This window comes from Pan troglodytes, chromosome 15 (genome assembly GCF_028858775.2).
Source record: "Pan troglodytes isolate AG18354 chromosome 15, NHGRI_mPanTro3-v2.0_pri, whole genome shotgun sequence".
NCBI classification, from domain to species: Eukaryota; Metazoa; Chordata; class Mammalia; order Primates; family Hominidae; genus Pan; species Pan troglodytes.
Window position 1 is genome coordinate 45,922,437 of NC_072413.2, and position 19,710 is coordinate 45,942,146.

The following is a 19,710-nucleotide window of genomic DNA, read 5'->3' on the forward strand; positions in this document are numbered from 1 at the left end:
AAGGTTTGAAGATGGCTCAATGGCAAACAGAAAGGACAGAGTTGGTGTATTTTGGGTTTTACTCCTGATTTCAGCACTTATTTGTTGATGAGCTTCACAAAAGTAGTTACTTTGTTTCCCATCTGTAAAATGTGTATTCTAAATGTCCAGTATTGCTACATGTTCCTCTGAACAAGTAAGATTAGGTGTCTAAATGTTTCTGGCTATTTCTATGCTGTGGATGCACTCACTGAAATAAGATATCTGCCAAATACCTGCCTTCATGTTACTTAGCTTTCATTTGGGAAAAAAAAAATATGGACAAAAAAAGTAAAATGTATAGATTATCAGATGGTGGTAAGTGCCATATGGAAAAAAATCGGGAGTGCTGGGTATGGTTAATGTTAAAAATTGTGTAGTCAGGAAAGGCCTGATAAATAAGGAGATATCTGAGAAGAGATTTGAAGGAGGCGAGGGAGATGAAATAGAAAAGGTGCAAATGCCTGGAAGAAGAGCATTCTAGGTAGAGAAAATAGCAATTACAAAGTTTCTTCGTGAGGCACAGGCTTGGAATTTTGAGAAAAAGCAGGGAAAACATTATGGCTGAGGCAGAGTTAGCAAAAGGCAGAGAGAGGTATGAGACGGAGTCAGATAGATAACAGGAGGCATATTTAGGATAGCCTTGTTTACTACTGAAAGAACTTTACTTCTATTCTGAATGCAATAGAATCTACTGGATCATTTTGAACAGTGGCAAGGTCTGATTTTGGTTTTGAAAAGGATGTCTCTAGTTGCTGTTTTGAGAATAACCTGTGTGGAGGGAAGGGAGAAGGGATACCACTCAGGAGGCAATTGGGGTAATCCAAGGGAAAGATGGATCAGAATGTTTGCAGTGGAGATGGTGTTATCTGGTTCTGGCAATAGTGTGAAGACAGAATTTGCTGAAAGTATATCTATCTACGAAAAACTATACGAGTAAAAGTTGACTTAAAGATATTTTACCTGAGTAATTGGAAAACTAAACTGGCCATTCATCAAGAAATTGACAACTATGGAAAATGCAATCATTTAGGAGGGAAGGCCACAATTTGAATTTTGAACATACTAAATTTGAGATGTACATTAGACTTAAAAAAGGAGACGTTGAAACAAAAGTTTAATATATGGGTGCTCATTTCAGATGAGAGGTCAAAGTTGAAGACAATATTTGAGAGTCACCAGGAAGCAATACATGTACATGCACATACATATGCAATGAATACATGCTTATTGATGTTTTTATAGTCAGTATTCATCTGTGTTTGCACACACATTTATCATTACCTATGTTCCTCTTTTCTTCTTTCATTCTCTTGTTTCCTTCTGGATCACTTTCTTCCTGCCAGCAGAATTCACTTTACTGGGTTTTTGTTTGTTTGTTTTTAAATGCAAGTTTTCTGGAAAAAATTCTTTCACTTTTTATTTGTCTGGAATTGTATTTATTTCATATATAGTTAAAATTTTTTTAATAGTTTTTGGGGTACAGGTGGTTTTTGGTTACATGGATAAATTCTTTAGTGGTGATTTCTGAGATTCTGGTACACCTATCACCTGAGCAGTGTACATTGTACCCAACTTGTAGTCTTTTATCCCTCACCTGCCTCCCACCCTTCCTCCTGAGTCCCCAACGTCAATTGTATCATTCTTATGCCTTTGCATCCTTATATCTTAGCTCCCACTTATAAGTGAGAAAATACAATATTTGGTTTTTCATTCCTCAGTTACTTCACTTAGAATAATGGCTTCCAGCACCATCCAAATTGCCACAAATAACATTATTTCATTCCTTTTTTATGTCTCAGTAGTAGTCCATGGTCTATTTATATTACATTGTCTTTATTCACTAATTGGTTGTTGGGCACTTACGTTGGTTCCATATTTCTGCAATTGCAAATTGTGTTGCTATAAGCATGCAGATTTTACATACAGTTTTGAAGATTGTTTTTATTATAAACTTTTAGAATGGCAATTATTTTCTTTCTCCACTAAAACATGTCATTCCATTAGCTTTTGTCTGCAATTATTTCTATTGAGAAATTTCTTATCCTCGCTTCTTTGAAGAGAACATATCCATTTTATTTGTGGTTTAATATATTCTTTTTTCATCACCATCTCTATTTATTTATTTATTTTTAATTTTTATTTTAAGCTCATGGGTACAAGTGCAGCTTTGTTACATAGGTAAACTTGTGTTATGGGGGTTTATTGTACAGTTTATTTCATCACCCAAGTATTAAGCCTAGTGCTCATCCTGCTTTTATATATTCTTTTTGCTTTCGGTTTTCATCAGTTTTACTAGGATGCTTATTATAATGGTTTTCTTGGGACTTTTATTGAGCATTTATTCTCAGGACTTTCAGTTTCTTGACTTTACAGATTGATGTTATTCATGACTTTTGGAATATTTCCAGATGTTTTTCCTTTATATAATTCTTCTGATCCACTGTCTTTTACCTCTCTTTTTATGTGCATACATATAAAACTTTTACTATGTTCTATATGTCTTGTATTATTTTTCCATATTTTCCATTTTTCCCCTTTTTTACTGCTATTTGAATATTTTCTATTGATCTGATTTCAAATGTACTCCTTTGCTGTATCCAATTTGCTGTTAATTCCATTTGCTGACTTCCCAATTCCAACCATATTATTTTTAGTTCTAATATGTTCACTTGGCCTTTTAAATAAATTGGAATTATTTGGTGAAAATGGATGACCAGTGATGTTAGTTCCTAAGTCACAAGGCAGAATTTTGGTGTTAAGAAGGAGAAATACAAGCAAGCATGAAGTTCTTGCTAGGTCACTGAAGCACCCAGAGTTCTCAAGAACCCTCCTCACTACTTTCTATAATGGGTTAGAGGTCTAGAGAGAGTTGGTTTTCTGATTAGGAGTTCTGAGCTTTTCTACATAATCCTGAAAAGAAACACTTAGCTTATGATGTACTTATCACACGTGTAGCTAACACATGAGTAAATACTTTATAAATGTTACTAGTATTAATATTACTGGACTTTGCTGATATTAGCTCCATGCTTTCACTTCTATGTTCTCTGTATCACTGAAATTTGTGTCTTGGCTTATTTTCTCCCAGTTCTGGAGGTCAGAAGTCCAAGATCAAGGGGCCAGCAGATTCATTTTCTGGTGAGGGCCATCTTTCTTGCTTGCAAATGGCTGCCTTCTTACTGTATTCTCAAGTGAGTGGCCTTTCCTGTGTATGGGTAGGGAGACAAAGGAAGAGGAAGGGAGGCAAGAGAGAGAGATAAAGAATATATATACTCTGATGTCTCTCCTCACAAACACTCCAATCCTTTCAGATCAGAACCCCATGTTTAGGCCTTCATTTAACCTTCATTACTTCCTTAGAGGCCCCATGTCCAAATATAGCCACAGTGGTGGTTAGGGCTTTGACATATGTATTTTGGGGAGACACTAAATTTGTCCATAAAACTGCCTAAAACAATTTTCAAAAACAATACAAATACATGAGTCAATGCTTTTCAAGACAATGGATATCACAGCAAAGAACCATGATCTCTAAAAAAAGGAAAACAGGTAGATGAGCCCTACAATATCCCCAGTTTACTACCTAGAGAGAGATACTAGCTTGTGGCACTGAGTAAAAAAGCAAGATGGAGTCTGCTACTCTACATGAGTACAAAAAACAGAACTGGGGGTCTAAGAAGGCCAAGATGGCCAGAGTTTCCAGGGCAGAGTATCAGTGATGAGAGAGTTACACAGAGAGAGAACTCCAAAGATGCAACTATCTCATGAGTATTCTGTTGAGCACTAATCAGGATGTGGATGAGGAAACTAACAAACCTGGAATAGAGTTCAGAAAGGATTAGAAGGAAGAAAATCCCCAGAGCTCACACTTGGCCAGAAATAGTTCATTTTCTCACAAATCATAGTGGAAAACTTCAAAATTGATAGGATATTTAGTAGCATGTTCAATAGTGGAGAAAAATTAAGCCTCAAATAAATGTTACTATGGTCCCACCCAACAAAGTTTAAGACCAAGATCCCAAAAGATTATACTGTTTTCAACTAATTTAAAATATCTCAGGATAAGAATAAAACATACTTAAAGAAATACAAAAAAAAAACCCATCACCTAACAAAGCAACATTTACAATGTCTACCATTCAATAAAGTTACAGGCAGCCCCCCTCCCCCAAAAAAGGAAAATTATGACCCCTCACATGAAGAAAATTTAGTCAATTAAAATCAATTAACAATGATAAAATTAGTAGCAAACGTCATTAAAATAGTTCATATACTTGCATTCCATATGTTTAAGAAATTTGGGGAATGATTTGAACCTGTTAAGTAGAGAAAGGGGAGATTTAAAAGCAACCCAAGCCAGGCGCAGTGGCTTACACCTGTAATCCCAGCACTTTGGGAGGCCTAGACAGGAGGATCACTTGAGCCCAGGAGTTCAGTGCCAGCCTGAGCAACATGGTGAGACTCCATCTCTATAAAAAATTTAAAAATGAACCAGGCCTGGTGGGTGTGCTACTTGGGAGGCTGAGGGGGAAACATTGCTTGAACCCAGGAGGTTGTGGTTATAGTGAGCTGTTTGCCACTGCACTACAACCTGGGCCACAGAGCGAGACTCTGTCCCTAAATTAAATAAATAAATAAATGCAACCCAAACTGAACTTTTAAAGATAAAAACTACAATGGGAGAAGTAAAATATATGCTGGACATATAAGTGGTAAATTAGACATCGTAGAAGTAAACGTTAATAAAATTGAAAACGACAACAAGACCAATATAAAATGAAACAGAGAAAGGGGACTTTTAAAAAATTAGCTGGGCAAGGTGTGGTGGCATGTCCCTGTAGTCCCAGTTATTCAGGGGGCTAAGATGCGAGGATGGCTTCAGACCAGAAGTTCCAGGTTGCAGTGAGCTAGGACTGCACCACTGCACTCTGTCCTCCAGCTTGGGAAACGGAGCCAGACTCTATCTCTTTTAAAAAACAGAAACAGATGCAAAAACAAAAAGATCATAGCAAGAACAGAGCATCAGAGAGTGCTGTGGAACAAACTGAAAACAGTGTTTCATAGTTAAGCTCTGAGAGATGGTGCTTTGAGGAAGGGGGCTGGTATGACATTTATTAAGTAAAAAAAAAAAAAAAAAAAAAAAAAATCGCGAATAGTCCATAGTCTATACAAGGCGTAGCACATTTGCCGATGGTGCAGTTGAGTTAGGGACAACAACCACAAGTTCACTTGCATGTGGTTTTTCTGTTGGTTTCTGTAGTTACTCTATTTGTGTTGTTCTTGCTTCTGGCATGCTGACAATACTTCTAATTTCTCATACCTTTTGAATTTAGGGTTCTGTATATACTCATTTCCATTTTGCTTAGAATTTTTCTTAATATTGTGAAATCCTTAGAATAGTGTTTGGCACATGCTTAAATATTTGATGAATACTATTTTATTTCTTTAGTACCATCCTCCAGAAAATAATCAAGTTGTTAGGTATATTGCATTCCAACACAACCATTTACAACAAATGACTAGAACTGGTGTTTTATTATATCTAATTCAAGGGCAAATATGTGTTTGGCAGACTTCTGCTCTGGGACATAGTCATAGCTAATGGAACTGTTTCAATTGGTGCAGGATGCTTCTTCATTTTTGGCAAATCATCTTAATGGGCTTGGGATGTAGTCAGTTGTCAGGGAAGAAGTTAACCAGAAGTTAATTTGTATACTAGAAGGTAACATATATTGGTTGGTGAAGATGTGCTGGAGTTATATTCCTGAAGAAGTTTGCTTTATTTGCTTGTGGGCTGGAGTGAGGAAGCAGGATAAATATGTTTTTCTGTGTGCTTGAATAAGAGAGGTTATTTTTGTAATGAGTGGTTTTCATTATTGATTTTTACTTTTGAGAGTTACTTGCAGGATTTGAGCAGCTGAGGGGAGATGCAGGAAAAATTACTTTCATGAGAAACTTTTTGAAACTTTGGGCCTAAGTACTGTTGATTTGAGGAACGGATGAATAATTTTAGCTCAGAGTTGAGAAGACAGCCATTCTCTCTGTTTACACTCAGAACCCGGCACTGCACAGAGAGTGGGAATATTGGAGTATCAGGGAGAATATGCTGGACAAGCACATTGCTTGTCTCTTAAGAAATTCCACTGCCAGGTGGAAATAGCCCATCCCTTTCAAGTGATTGAAGCGACACTGGGCAGGTGTAGCTGGAGTAGCAACAAAGGAAGACCCTGTGTTGCAAATATAGAAGGCATACTACATTGTAAGAACAAGTGACACTCTCTTTTGTGAACTCTCAGTAATAACTTGGGAGCATTCTGTTTTGCTGAGAAGTTTGAGATGCAGCAATTATGAGGAGGGAACACAAGCTTCTGTAATATGAAAACGTGACTTTATATTTATTTAGATTGGTGAGGCCTGAACATGTGGGCTACTCATAATTTGCACAGCACAGTAAAAAAAAAGAACTAGGTTCAACCAGCACATTCTGATTCTTGATGTGTATGATCAATATATAACCTTTATAAAATATGGATTATCATTGAGAGTTTGTAGCCCAATGATCTGCCAATTGCATTTTGCTAAAGGCATTTATGCTTGAAGAAAACTTGATTAATATCAATATTAACAAAACAACTGAATAAAGAACAAAATAATATTGAAAATCTATCTGATAGTGTATGTCATCCTAAATACAGCCCACTGACATGTTATATACATGAATGTCCACAGAGGAGAAAATGGCACAACTGGCTGCAGTTGAGATCTCAGCCCTAAAATTACATTGCTCTCATGTACACAAATGCTAAGGATTTTTTTTTAAAGGTAAAACATTATAGATTTTGAAGAAAGTAAAATTTGTGGAAATGATGACTTTGCAAAATGAGAAATGCTATCCTAACTGTAGATTAATTAACCAGGGAATGTAAGTGGATATGAGTTTTAAGTTTGAGGCTTTTTAAAAACTCAGACAGCTGGGCATGGTGGCTCACGCCTGTAATCCCAGCACTTCGGGAGGCCAAGGTGGGTGGATCACCTGAGGTCAGGAGATCGAGATCATCCTGGGTAACAGGGTGAAACCCTGTCTCTACTAAAAACACAAAAAGTTAGCCAGGCATGGTGATGCGTGCCTGTAATCCCAGCTACTCGGGAGGCTGAGGCACGAGAATTGCTTGAACCTGCTAGGGGGAGGTTGCAGTGAGCAGAGATCGTGCCATTGCACTCCAGCCTGGGCAACAAGAGTGAAACTCCAACACACACACACACACACACACACACACACACGCAAAATCTTGAGAATTAATGGGCATTTAACTAAATTCCCACAGCAATAAGAAAATCGAGTTATTCAACAATTTAACATTTCTTACTGATATAAATGTTGCACTGAACATCTCAAGTGCTTTTTAAATGTTGTAACCTCTGAGGGCAAAGGATATGGGTTGTAGTGTCAGTTTTCTTTCATACACAGATTTAGTTGAAATTATAGTTCACCACTGTCTGTGCCTCTCACAGCAGCTCTCGCACTTAGCATGCTTCCCAATCTAACAGGCAGTTTTTTAAGTGAGTTTTAAAAAACATTGGATAGCAAACACATTTCCTTGACAGGATTTGACCTCTTATTATTTGAGGTTAGTCCCTGTTGCTTTCCCAAGTGGCTCATTTAAGTAGTCAATTTGTACTTTCCCCTACCTTTCAGATAAATATACAAGGGCCAGCAGCACATTTAAGAATCCACATTTTTTTGTGTGTGATTTTTTTTTACCCCATAAGATAAAAAGATGGCAGTAACGGAGCAATAAATAGGCCTGGTAATCTAAAAATATATAAGATTTAATGTGACTTTTTAAAGGCAGAATTTCCTGAAGAGAGATAGCTTATAAAATTATTTGCTACATTTCAATTTAAATTGGGGAAATAACACAGTATTAATTGTGGTCCACAGTATTTATAAGCATATAAGGGAGTGTAGATTTTAGATTTTTTGGCCACAGATTAGTAGCAATTGATTAAAAGCATAGCCTAAGAAGTGTTGAATATGTGTGTCTTATCCTGGAAACAAATGTCACTTGAATATATTCAAAACACAAACTATTTAATAATATATTTAGAAGGTAATAATAGTAAATGTGTACATTTAGTTCATTAACATTTACCCATAAATTTATAGAAAACTAATTTCATGACTAGTATGAATAAACTCTTGCATCTTCTGACAGAAATCCAGTAAAGTTGAGGAACACAAAATCAACATACAAAAAAATGTTGTATTTATACATGCCAACAGTTTACAATCTGAAAACAAAACCAAGAAAGTAATCCCATTTACACTAGCTGAAAATAAAATGAAATTCCTAAAAATAAACTTTTCTAAAGAAGGGAAAGATCTCTACAATGAAAACTCTAAAATACTCATGAAAGAAATGGAAGAGACCAAATGGTAAGACATTCTATGTTCATGAACTGAAAGAATTAATATTGTTAAAATATGCACACTATCTGAAAAAAAGGTACACACTGTTCAAAAAGTTCTACAGATTCATTGCAGTCCCAACAAAATAACAATCAAATTCATCACAGAAATGGAAAAAGTAATCATAAAATTTATGTGGAACCACAAAAGAGACAGAATAGCCAAAGTAATCCTGAGCAAAAAAACCGGAGGCATCACATTACCTGACTTCACATTATACTACAAAGTTATAGTAACACAAACAGCATGGTATAGGCATAAAAGCAGACACATAGACCTATGGAGCAGAATAGAGAACTCAGAAATAAATCCATCCATCTCCAGTGAACTCATTTTTGACAAAGGCACCAAGAACATGCCAAAAGACAGTCTTTTCAATAAAGAGTGCTGGGAAAACTGGATTTCCATATGCAGAAGAATGAAACTAGACTCCTATCTCTCACCATATACAAAAATCCAACGAAAATGGATTAAAAACTGAAATCTAAGAGTTTAAACTATGAAATAACTGAAAGAAATAATTGTGGAAACTCTCCAGAACATTGGGCTGGGCAAAGTATTTCTTAAATAGGACCTCAAAAACAGGGAACCAAAGCAAAAATGGTAAAATGGGATCACATCAAGTTAAAAAGTTTCTGCTTTTTGGCAAATACAACAATCAACAAAAGAATGAGATAACTTACAGAATGGGAGAAAATATTTGCAAACTACCCATCTGACGAGATTAATGACCACAATATATAAGAAGCTCAAACAACTCAATAAGGAAGAAAAACCCAAAAAATCCACTTTATAAATGGGCAAAATATCTGAATAGATATTTCTCAAAATAAGACATACAAATGGCTAACAAGTATGTAAAAAAATACTCAACATTACTAGTCATCAGAGAAATTCAAATAAAAACTACAATGAGGTACCATCTCACCCCAGTTAAAATGGCTTTTATCCAAAAGATAAGCAAAAACAAATGCTGGTGAGGATGTGGAGAAAAGGGAACCCTCATACACTGTTGGTGGGAATATAAATTAGTATAACCACTATGGAGAACAGCATGGCGCTTCCTCAGTGAACTAAAAATAGAACTACCATTTGATCCAGTTATCCCACTTCTGGGTATATAGCCAAAATAAAGAAAATCAGTATATTGAATATATATCTGCACTTCCATGTGTATTGCAGCACTATTTACAATAGTCAAGATATGAAAGCAACCTAAGTGTCCAATAACAGATGAATGAATCCAAAAAAATCTGGTACACACATGTTCTCACTTATAAGTAGGAGTTAAACTTTGGGTACTCAGAGACATAAAGACAGCAACAATAGAAACTAGAGACTACTAGATGGGGAAGGAAGGAAAAGGGGCAAGGGTTGAAAAATCAGCTATTGAGTACTATGCTCAGTACCTGGGTGATGGTACTCATTCATTCTCAAACTTCGGTATCATGCAATATACCCAGGTAACAAACCTGCAAATGTAAACCCTGAATCTAAAATAAAAATTGAAGAAAAATATGGTACATAGACACAGTGAAATATTACTTGGCCATAAAAGAATGAAATCCTGTCATTTGCAACAACATAGACGGAACTGGAGGACATTATTCTAAGTGAAGTAACTCAGGAATGGAAAACCAAATACTGTCATGTTCTCACTTATAAGTGGGAGCTAAGCTATGAGGATGCAAAAACATACAGAATGATATAATGGACTGTAGGGACTCAGTTGAGGGGAGGTTGAGAAGGGGGTGAGGTATAAAAGACAACATATTGGGTACAGTGTACGCTACTCAGGTGACAGGCGCACTAAAATCACAGAATTCACTACTAAAAAACTCATCCATGTGACCAAAATCACCTGTGCCACCGAAAATAATAATAATAAAAAAAGAAAAAAGAAAAAAACAAAATGTGGTACATATACATAATTAATTACTATTCAGCCGTAAAAAAGAATGAAATCTTGTAATCTGCAACAACATGGATGAAACTGAAGGACATTATGTTAAGTGAAATAAGCCAGGCACAGAAAGGAAAATTTTGCATGTTCTCATTCATATGTGAGAGCTAACAGAAAAAAAAATGGACTCATGGAGATAGACAGTAAAATGATGGTTGCCAAAAGCCTGGAACAGTAATGAGGAGAGGGAGATAAAGAGGAGATGGTAATGGTTAAAAAAGAAATACAGTTAGATAGAAGGAATAAGATCTAGTATTTGGTAGCACAATAAGTGACTATAGTTAACAATAATTTATTGTATATTTCAAAATAACTAAAAGAATGGAATTGGAATGTCCCTATCATAATACAATTGATGAATGCATAAGGTAGTGGATACCCCAAATACTCTGATTTGATTCTTACACATTATATACTTGTATCAAAATACCACATATACCCCATAAATATGTACAACTATTATGTATTCATAATAATTAAAACTTTTAAAAAATAAACAACATACTTTAAAAGGAAATCATCAAAAATATATTCATTGTTTGAGGTATTTTTTCTTAAAATGCTATCCATGTTACGGATACATTTGAGTGTTGAGCAAAAAATTGGCAGACTAGTAAGGGAAATAGAGATAGTGATTAAAAATCTCTGATGGGCCGGGCGCCGTGGCTCACGCCTGTAATCCCAGCACTTTGGGAGGCCGAGGCGGGTGGATCACGAGGTAAGGAGATCGAGACCATCCTGGCTAACACGGTGAAACCCCGTCTCTACTAAAAATACAAAAAATTAGCCAGGCGTGGTGGCGGGCGCTTATAGTCCCAGCTACTTGAGAGGCTGAGGCAGGAGAATGGCGTGAACCCGGGAGGCAGAGCTTGCAGTGAGCTGAGATCGCGCCACTGCACTCTAGCCTGGGGGACACAGCGAAACTCTGTCTCAAAAAAACAAAACAAACAAATAAAAAGAACTCTGATAAACAAGGAGTTCTGGGTCTTTAGACTTTTGAGTTGTTTCTCAACTATTGAATTAGTTATGCAAAAGAATAACAAATAATTGGGGTACATTTTACTTGCTTGGATGTAAATGCAATCTCAATGCTGTTTTTTTTTTTTTTTTAAAACAGGTATCATTTGGTTATCTTTTTCTTTTTATTTTCATCCAAGAATATTTTTGGAGATCTTCAGAGCACTTTATCATTGTATCAATCCTTCAGTATGCCTGCAGAATCCCCAGCAGTTCCATTCCCAGCTGGCAAGCAGACATTCTAAGAATTTGCGCTGAATTTAAATCTGATTTACCAGACTTACAAAGCTTTCACAGAAATGCAAAAATAAAATATTATTTTTGTTACATTACTTTTGTTCAAAGAAATTAATAAACATATGTATATGATATTCATCATTATCAGGCAATAGGAAAATAGTAATTATGATTCTTGAATGTATTTCTTAGGTTATTTGGCATAGTCTTTGAATAATTAATAAAAATGCATTAGATATAGACTAAAAATTAAAAATGTTATTTTATGCTATGAATTGAAGAACAATACTGAATGTGATTCAGCTATATGTGATATTATCACTTCTAATATTTTTTCTCAGTAATTGTACATGAGTATTATAGTTTTAAATTTAGAAAATAGAATGTCTGAATAATTTTCAAACAAATGGTCTTGGACTACTGATTTGAAAATTAAGGAATGGCATGGAAAAAATAGCTCACGGCAGTTCTGTAAAAAAGACCTATAAATGTCTAACAATACTATCATCTGGCTGATGCTATTTTGTAATAATATAGTCTACCTTTAAACAATAAACATTAGACAGAAATCACATATACATTCAAGTTTCCCTAATAATGTAGATTACTCTTTATTTGTATAACACAAAGAACCTATAGGTTTGGGACTAACATGATGAAAATGAAAATGTTGAAATACATATTTATATAATATTGGGAGCTTAATAAGTGCTCAAATATGGGTATTAGAGTTATAAGAGTGCCCAGAGGAAACCTTACCCAGAAGACAAGTAGGAAGGCACTAGTGAAAGTTTCCAGAAAGAAGAGGCATCAAAACTGACATATAAACAAAATCAAAGATTAAATTCCGTGTACAGAAAAGGGCATAAGAGAACATCCAGATGTGAAAAAGAGCAAGAGAGTTTTAGAAATGAAAACAAAAAACAAACAAACCCAGTGAGACTGGATTATAGAGTTGTATATGAGAGGATGAAGGCTTTCAGGAGACTGACCTGAAAAGAGAAAGAGTTCAAAAGAAGACTTTGTATATTTTGACTTCTATGGTATCTTTAGTTATCTATTTCTGTACCTTTTATCTGTTTTATATTTTTCTGGAATTGATATGATGAACTTTAAAAAATAATCGTATGTGTTTTTAATTATTTAATTTTGTATTTTCAAATATTATTTTAACTTTTGGGAGAGTTTTGAGATTTTATCTCGTATCTTTTATTCTGTTAAGGATATTGTCATCTTTTTAATTTCTGAGAGTCTAAACATTCTTTGTATGTTTACTTTTTATTGCATAGGCAGTAAATTTTTATATCTTTGCTTTACTTTTATCAAGCAATATAAGCAATATATGAACAGCATTTTCTAAATTAATGGAAATAAAATATTTAAAACAAAAAAGTCAAGAATGTTCTAGTGATGCCTTTTCACTATTCCAGAGGCTCACCTCTCATCTGCAGCATAGACTCAGCTTTTTATTTTCATATTTCCATATATCTGAATAACATATACTGTTATCTTTTGATTCATCAATTTTGGAAAAGAATATTGACTTTCTGTGATGGTAGATAAGTATCTAGATCTTTGATGTCATTCTTTCTACTTTTATTTTCCCATTATACTTCTACAGTTATATTAAATTTTAGTAAAGTCAATATTGAATGCCTATACTATCATGTTTGCTCAAATATTACTCATAGCTGAACACTTTAGTGTGCTGCAATTATGTCTCTTTAATACTTTTTGGTTTAGCTAATACTTGCCTTGTTTTATAATTTAGTCAATATCTTTGCACCCAGTGAAAATTGATGGATGTATTAATTTTTTAGGTCAGCCATAACAATGTTACCTCAAACTAGGTGGCTTAAAATAACAGAAATGTATTGTCTCACAGTTCTGGAGGCCAGAAATTCAAAAGCAAGCATTCCTTCCTCAGGGCCATGCTCCCTCTAAAACCTGTAGGGAGGGCTACAGTAACCAAAACAGCATGGTACTGGTACAAAAACAGACACACAGACCAATGTAACAGACTAGACAGCCCAGAAATAAGGCCATACACCTACAACTATCTGATCTTCAAAAAACCTGACAAAAATAAGCAATGGGAAAAAGATTCACCATTCAATAAATGATGCTTGGAAAACTGGCTAGCCATATGCAGAAAATTGAAATTGGACCCCTTCCTTACACCATATACAAAAACTAACTCAAGATGGATTAAAGACTTAAATATAAAACCCCAAACTGTAAAAACCCTGGAAGACAACCTAGGCAATACCATTCAGGACATAGGCATAGGCAAAAATTTTGTGATGAAGATGCCAAAATAAATTGCAGCAAAGGCAAAAACTGACAAATTGTATCTAATTAAACTACAGAGCTTCTGCACTGCAAAGGAAACTATCAACAGAATGAGCAGACAACCTACAGAATGGGAAGAAAAATTGCAAACTAAGGTCAATACCTGGATCTAATATAAGCAACTTAAACAAATTTAAAAGAAAAAGCAAACAACCCCATTAAAAAGTGGACAAAGGACATGAACAGACACTTCTCAAAAGAAGACATACACATGGCCAACAAGCATATCGAAAAAGCTCAACATCATTGATTATTAGAGAAATGCAAGCCAAAACCACAATGAGATACTGTCTCATGCCAGTCAGAATGGCTATTATTAAAAAGTCAAAAAATAACAGTTGCTAATGAGCTTGTGGAGAAAAAGGAATGCTTATGCCCTGTTGGTGGGAGTGTAAATTAGTTCAACCATTGGGGAAGACAGTGTGGCGATTCCTAAGACCTAAAGACAGAAATACTGTTTGACCCAGCAATCCCATTAGTGGGTATATACCCAAAGAAATAGAAATAGTTCTATTATAAAAACACATGTACATGTATGTTCATTTCAGCACTATTCACAATAGCAAAGACATGGAATAAACCCAAATACTCCGCAAAATCATGGAATCAACATAAATACTCATTATAAACAGGACAAAGACAATGTGATATATATATACCATGGAATACTATGCAGCCATAAAAATGAGATCATATCCTTTGCAGTGACATGGATGGAGCTGGAGGTAATTATCTTTAGCAAACTAACAAGGGAACAGAAAACCAAATATTGCATGTTCTTACTTATAAATGGGAACTAAATGAGGAAAACACATGGACATATAGAGGGGAACAACACACACTGGGGCATATTGGAGGGTGAAGGGTGGAAGGAGGGAGAGGATCAGGAAAAATAACTAATGTGTACTAGGCTTAATACCTGAGTGATGAAATAATCTGTACAACAAATCTCCATGACACAAGTTTAACCATGCAAAAACCTGCACATCCTGTACATGTACCCCTGAACTTAAAACAGAAATTTATAAAGAAAAAACAACAGGAGAGAATCCTTCCTTGCCTCCTCCTAGCTTCTAGGGGTTTGTGTTCATTCCTTGGCTTGCAGCTGCAGCACTTCAAACTTTACCTCCTTCATCACAGGGCATTCTCCCCCAAACCTGCCACTCCTGTGTCTGTGTCTCTTTTCTTCGTATAATGACACTTGTCATATTGGATTAAGGGCCCACCCTACTTCAGTATGACCTCAACTTAACTACATATGCAACAACTCTATTTCTAAATAAGGTCACATTTTGAGGTGCTGAGGGTTAGGACTTCAGCATATTTTTCTTTGAGAGTGGGGAGGGGACACAATTTAATCCATAACAATAAATGTTCATTTTTTTCCCTCTTGGAAACTTTTCCTTTGGGAATCTCAATTCTTCTATCTGAATTACTTTCTCTGGGGTATGTTGCACACCTATTATCCTGGGAAATTTTTCTGCTGTTATCTTGGGAAATTCTCTGTGTCCTTCTCCTGAATTGGATTATAGGGGTCTCATAATTTTTTCCAGTGGCTTAATCATGTCTGTCTCATGATTCACATTTTCTCTAATTAAACAGCGACAGCAGCAGCAGCAGCAGCAAAATAAAGAGCTCACTAGCACAACTGGCATAACTGAAGAGGAAATTAATTAGCAGTTATGTCAACAGGAAAAATTCTTTCCAAGTGCCAACAATGAGAAAAGTAAATAGAAAACATGGAAGGAAAGTCAAGAGCCTGAGAGATAATTCTAGAAATGACAATATCCAGCAAATAGAACTTTCAAAAGACAAAACAAGAAATGAACATAAGGTAAACCTCAAGGAAACAATCGAGGGAAAGTGTTCAAAACTAAATAATGTCACATCCTCAAACTAGAAGAATCCTCCTAAGTTATAAGTAACATTAAAAAAATCAGTACAGTCTCTGGAGAAATATCAGAACATATAAGGTGTGATGAGACTATCTTAAATGCTTCCAAAGAGAAAATATATGTTGTAAGATATTGCCAAAGTTATGAACAAAACTAGTTTTAAAAATAAAATTATGTACTCACTCTACTATTAAATGTGAGGTCAAAATAAAGACACTTTTGGACATTTAAATTATCAGAAAATTTACCATACTTAATCTAGAAGAATTACAAAATGAAGATAAATGCCAATAAATATTTAAGTATTAAATATTAAAATGAATCAATATTAATATGGTATAAAATAAACAATTATAAATTATTAATATCAATTAAATCAAGTTAAATAGTGATTATAAAAACATAATAATAGTTTTAATACCACATTTATATAGCATCATTATCGGAGGTGGAGAAGCGGAAAAAGGCGGGGAGCATGGAAAGAATGTTAAGCCTTGGTCTAGTTCTGAATAGAAAAATCAGACACTCATTGACCCCGTAATGTTAATATTTTTAAGGATAATTAGGGAAATAGATATTAAAAACACAGCTTCTAAAATATTAGAAAGTAGAGTAATAGAACAAAAAGTTAACATGACTTGCGTAAGAAGACACAAGAATGAGAAAACCCATGAAAAGAAAGCCTGTGGTATAGAAAACAATAAAATGGTAACATGTATTAAAGTATATCACAAATCATGGTATGTGTAAATACCTCAAACTCACCTATTAAAAAGTAGACATGATTATATCAGTAAAAACCAACAAGCTTGCAACAACAACAACAGAGAAACAAATAAAGGCAATTGATGAGGGCCCCAATAAAACAAAATTAGAAAAGAATATTGACTATGAAGGGATAAAAAGCATACTAAATGAATGACAAAAATAGAAATATAACAATACGGCAGACTGAGGAGAAGTCAAGGCAAAAAATTAAAGGGAGAAACGAGAGACAAAAAAAAAATTTTAGTACTACCAACAAAGTTATGAGATACATTTGAAGAAACTGTTTACGAAGTATAAGAATTTTTTACAAAATTATAGTACCTGCCAGGTGTGGTGGCTCATGTCTATAATCTCAGCACTTTGGGAGGCCTACGTGGGAGGATCACTTGAGCCCAGGAGTTCAAAACCAGCCTGGGCAACATAATGAGGCCCTGTCTGTACAAAACAAAACAAATAAAACAAAAATAGAAAAGTTTAATATACCTCCTCAGAAATCAAGTGATCAAAATGATAAAAATTAATGTATGGAGGAAGTAACACATCAATACATTTGACAGGACAACATATATAGAATTCTCTATTTCCCCCAAAAAAGGCACATCTTTCTCAGAAGCACATGGAATATTGATAAAGAGTGACATATTGTATCATAAAGTTAATATGAATAAATAGCAAAGTAATTTGAATAGTATAGACCAGATAACATTATCATTTAACTTTTAATATTTTAGATCTATTGCTCTAGTGAAGTCACAAAAATTAAATTACTAGTTCAAACTAGAAATATACATTATCATGTATTAAAAACATTTAAATTATATTTCTGCAAGCAGCATTTAATATACTAATGTCACAATAACATTTAAAAATTTATGAAGGAGGAGCCAACATGGCCGAATAGGAACAGCTCCGGTCTACAGCTCCCAGCGTGAGCGACGCAGAAGACGGTGATTTCTGCATTTCCATCTGAGGTACCGGGTTCATCTCACTAGGGAGTGCCAGACAGTGGGCGCAGGTCAGTGGGTGCGCGCACCCTGCGCGACCCGAAGCAGGGCGAGGCATTGCCTCACCTGGGAAGCACAAGGGGTCAGGGAGTTCCCTTTCCGAGTCAAAGAAAGGGGTGACAGACGGCACCTGGAAAATCGGGTCACTCCCACCTGAATACTGCGCTTTTCCGACGGGCTTAAAAAACGGCGCACCACGAGATTGTATCCCGCACCTGGCTTGGATGGTCCTACACCCACGGAGTCTCGCTGATTGCTAGCACAGCAGTCTGAGATCAAACTGCAAGGCGGCAGCCAGGCTGGGGGAGGAGCGCCCGCCATTGCCCAGGCTTGATTAGGTAAACAAAGCAGCTGGGAAGCTCCAACTGGGCGGAGCCCACCACAGCTCAAGGAGGCCTGCCTGCCTCTGTAGGCTCCACCTCTGGGGGCAGGGCACAGACAAACAAAAAGACAGCAGTAACCTCTGCAGACTTAAAGGTCCCTGTCTGACAGCTTTGAAGAGAGCAGTGGTTCTCCCAGCACGCAGCTGGAGATCTGAGAAGGAACAGACTGCCTCCTCAAGTGGGTCCCTGACCCCTGACCCCCGAGCAGCCTAACTGGGAGGCACCCCCCAGCAGGGGCACACTGACACCTCACACGGCAGGGTATTCCAACAGACCTGCAGCTGAGGGTCCTGTCTGTTAGAAGGAAAACTAACAAACAGAAAGGACACCCACACCAAAAACCTATCTGTACATCACCATCATCAAAGACCAAAAGTAGATAAAACCACAAAGATGGGGAAAAAACACAACGGAAAAACTGGAAACTCTAAAACGCAGAGCGCCTCTCCTCCTCCAAAGGAACACAGTTCCTCACCAGCAACAGAACAAAGCTGGATGGAGAATGACTTTGACGAGCTGAGAGAAGAAGGCTTCAGACGATCAAATTACTCTGAGCTACCAGAGGACATTCAAACCAAAGGCAAAGAAGTTGAAAACTTTGAAAAAAATTTAGAAGAATGTATAACTAGAATAACCAATACAGACAAGTGCTTAAAGGAGCTGATGGAGCTGAAAACCAAGGCTCGAGAACTACGTGAAGAATGCAGAAGCCTTAGGAGCCGATGCGATCAACTGGAAGAAAGGGTATCAGCAATGGAAGATGAAATGAATGAAATGAAGCGAGAAGGGAAGCTTAGAGAAAAAAGAATAAAAAGAAATGAGCAAAGCCTCCAAGAAATATGGGACTATGTGAAAAGACCAAATCTACGTCTGACTGGTGTACCTGAAAGTGATGGGGAGAATGGAACCAAGCTGGAAAACACTCTGCAGGATATTATCCAGGAGAACTTCCCCAATCTAGCAAGGCAGGCCAACGTTCAGATTCAGGAAATACAGAGAAGGCCACAAAGATAGTCCTCCAGAAGAGCAACTCCAAGACACATAATTGTCAGATTCACCAAAGTTGAAATGAAGGAAAACATGTTAAGGGCAGCCAGAGAGAAAGGTCGGGTTACCCTCAAAGGGAAGCCCATCAGACGAACAGCGGATCTCTCGGCAGAAACCCTACAAGCCAGAAGAGAGTGGGGGCCAATATTCAACATTCTTAAAGAAAAGAATTTTCAACCCAGAATTTCATATCCAGCCAAACTAAGCTTCATAAGTGAAGGAGAAATAAAATACTTTACAGACAAGCAAATGCTGAGAGATTTTGTCACCACCAGGCCTGCCCTAAAGAGCTCCTGAGGAAGCACTAAACATGGAAAGGAACAACCGGTACCAGCCGCTGCAAAATCATGCCAAAATGTAAAGACCATCGAGACTAGGAAGAAACTGCATCGACTAACGAGCAAAATCACCAGCTAACATCATAATGACAGGATCAAATTCACACATAACAATATGAACTTTAAATGTAAATGGACTAAATGCTCCAATTAAAAGACACAGACAGGCAAATTGGATAAAGAGTCAAGACCCATCAGTGTGCTGTATTCAGGAA

General features: G+C 36.2%; 1 long non-coding RNA gene across 1 annotated transcript; it reads right to left on the bottom strand.

Moving 5' to 3' along the window:
• Positions 1-676: 676 nt before the first annotated feature.
• On the bottom strand, positions 677-18,042 carry LOC129136980 (uncharacterized). Its single transcript, XR_008539001.2, has 3 exons — positions 17,943-18,042; positions 17,045-17,158; positions 677-3,226 (listed from the first exon to the last, which is right to left on the bottom strand). It is a non-coding gene; the product is annotated as an uncharacterized LOC129136980 (long non-coding RNA).
• Positions 18,043-19,710: the final 1,668 nt, after the last annotated feature.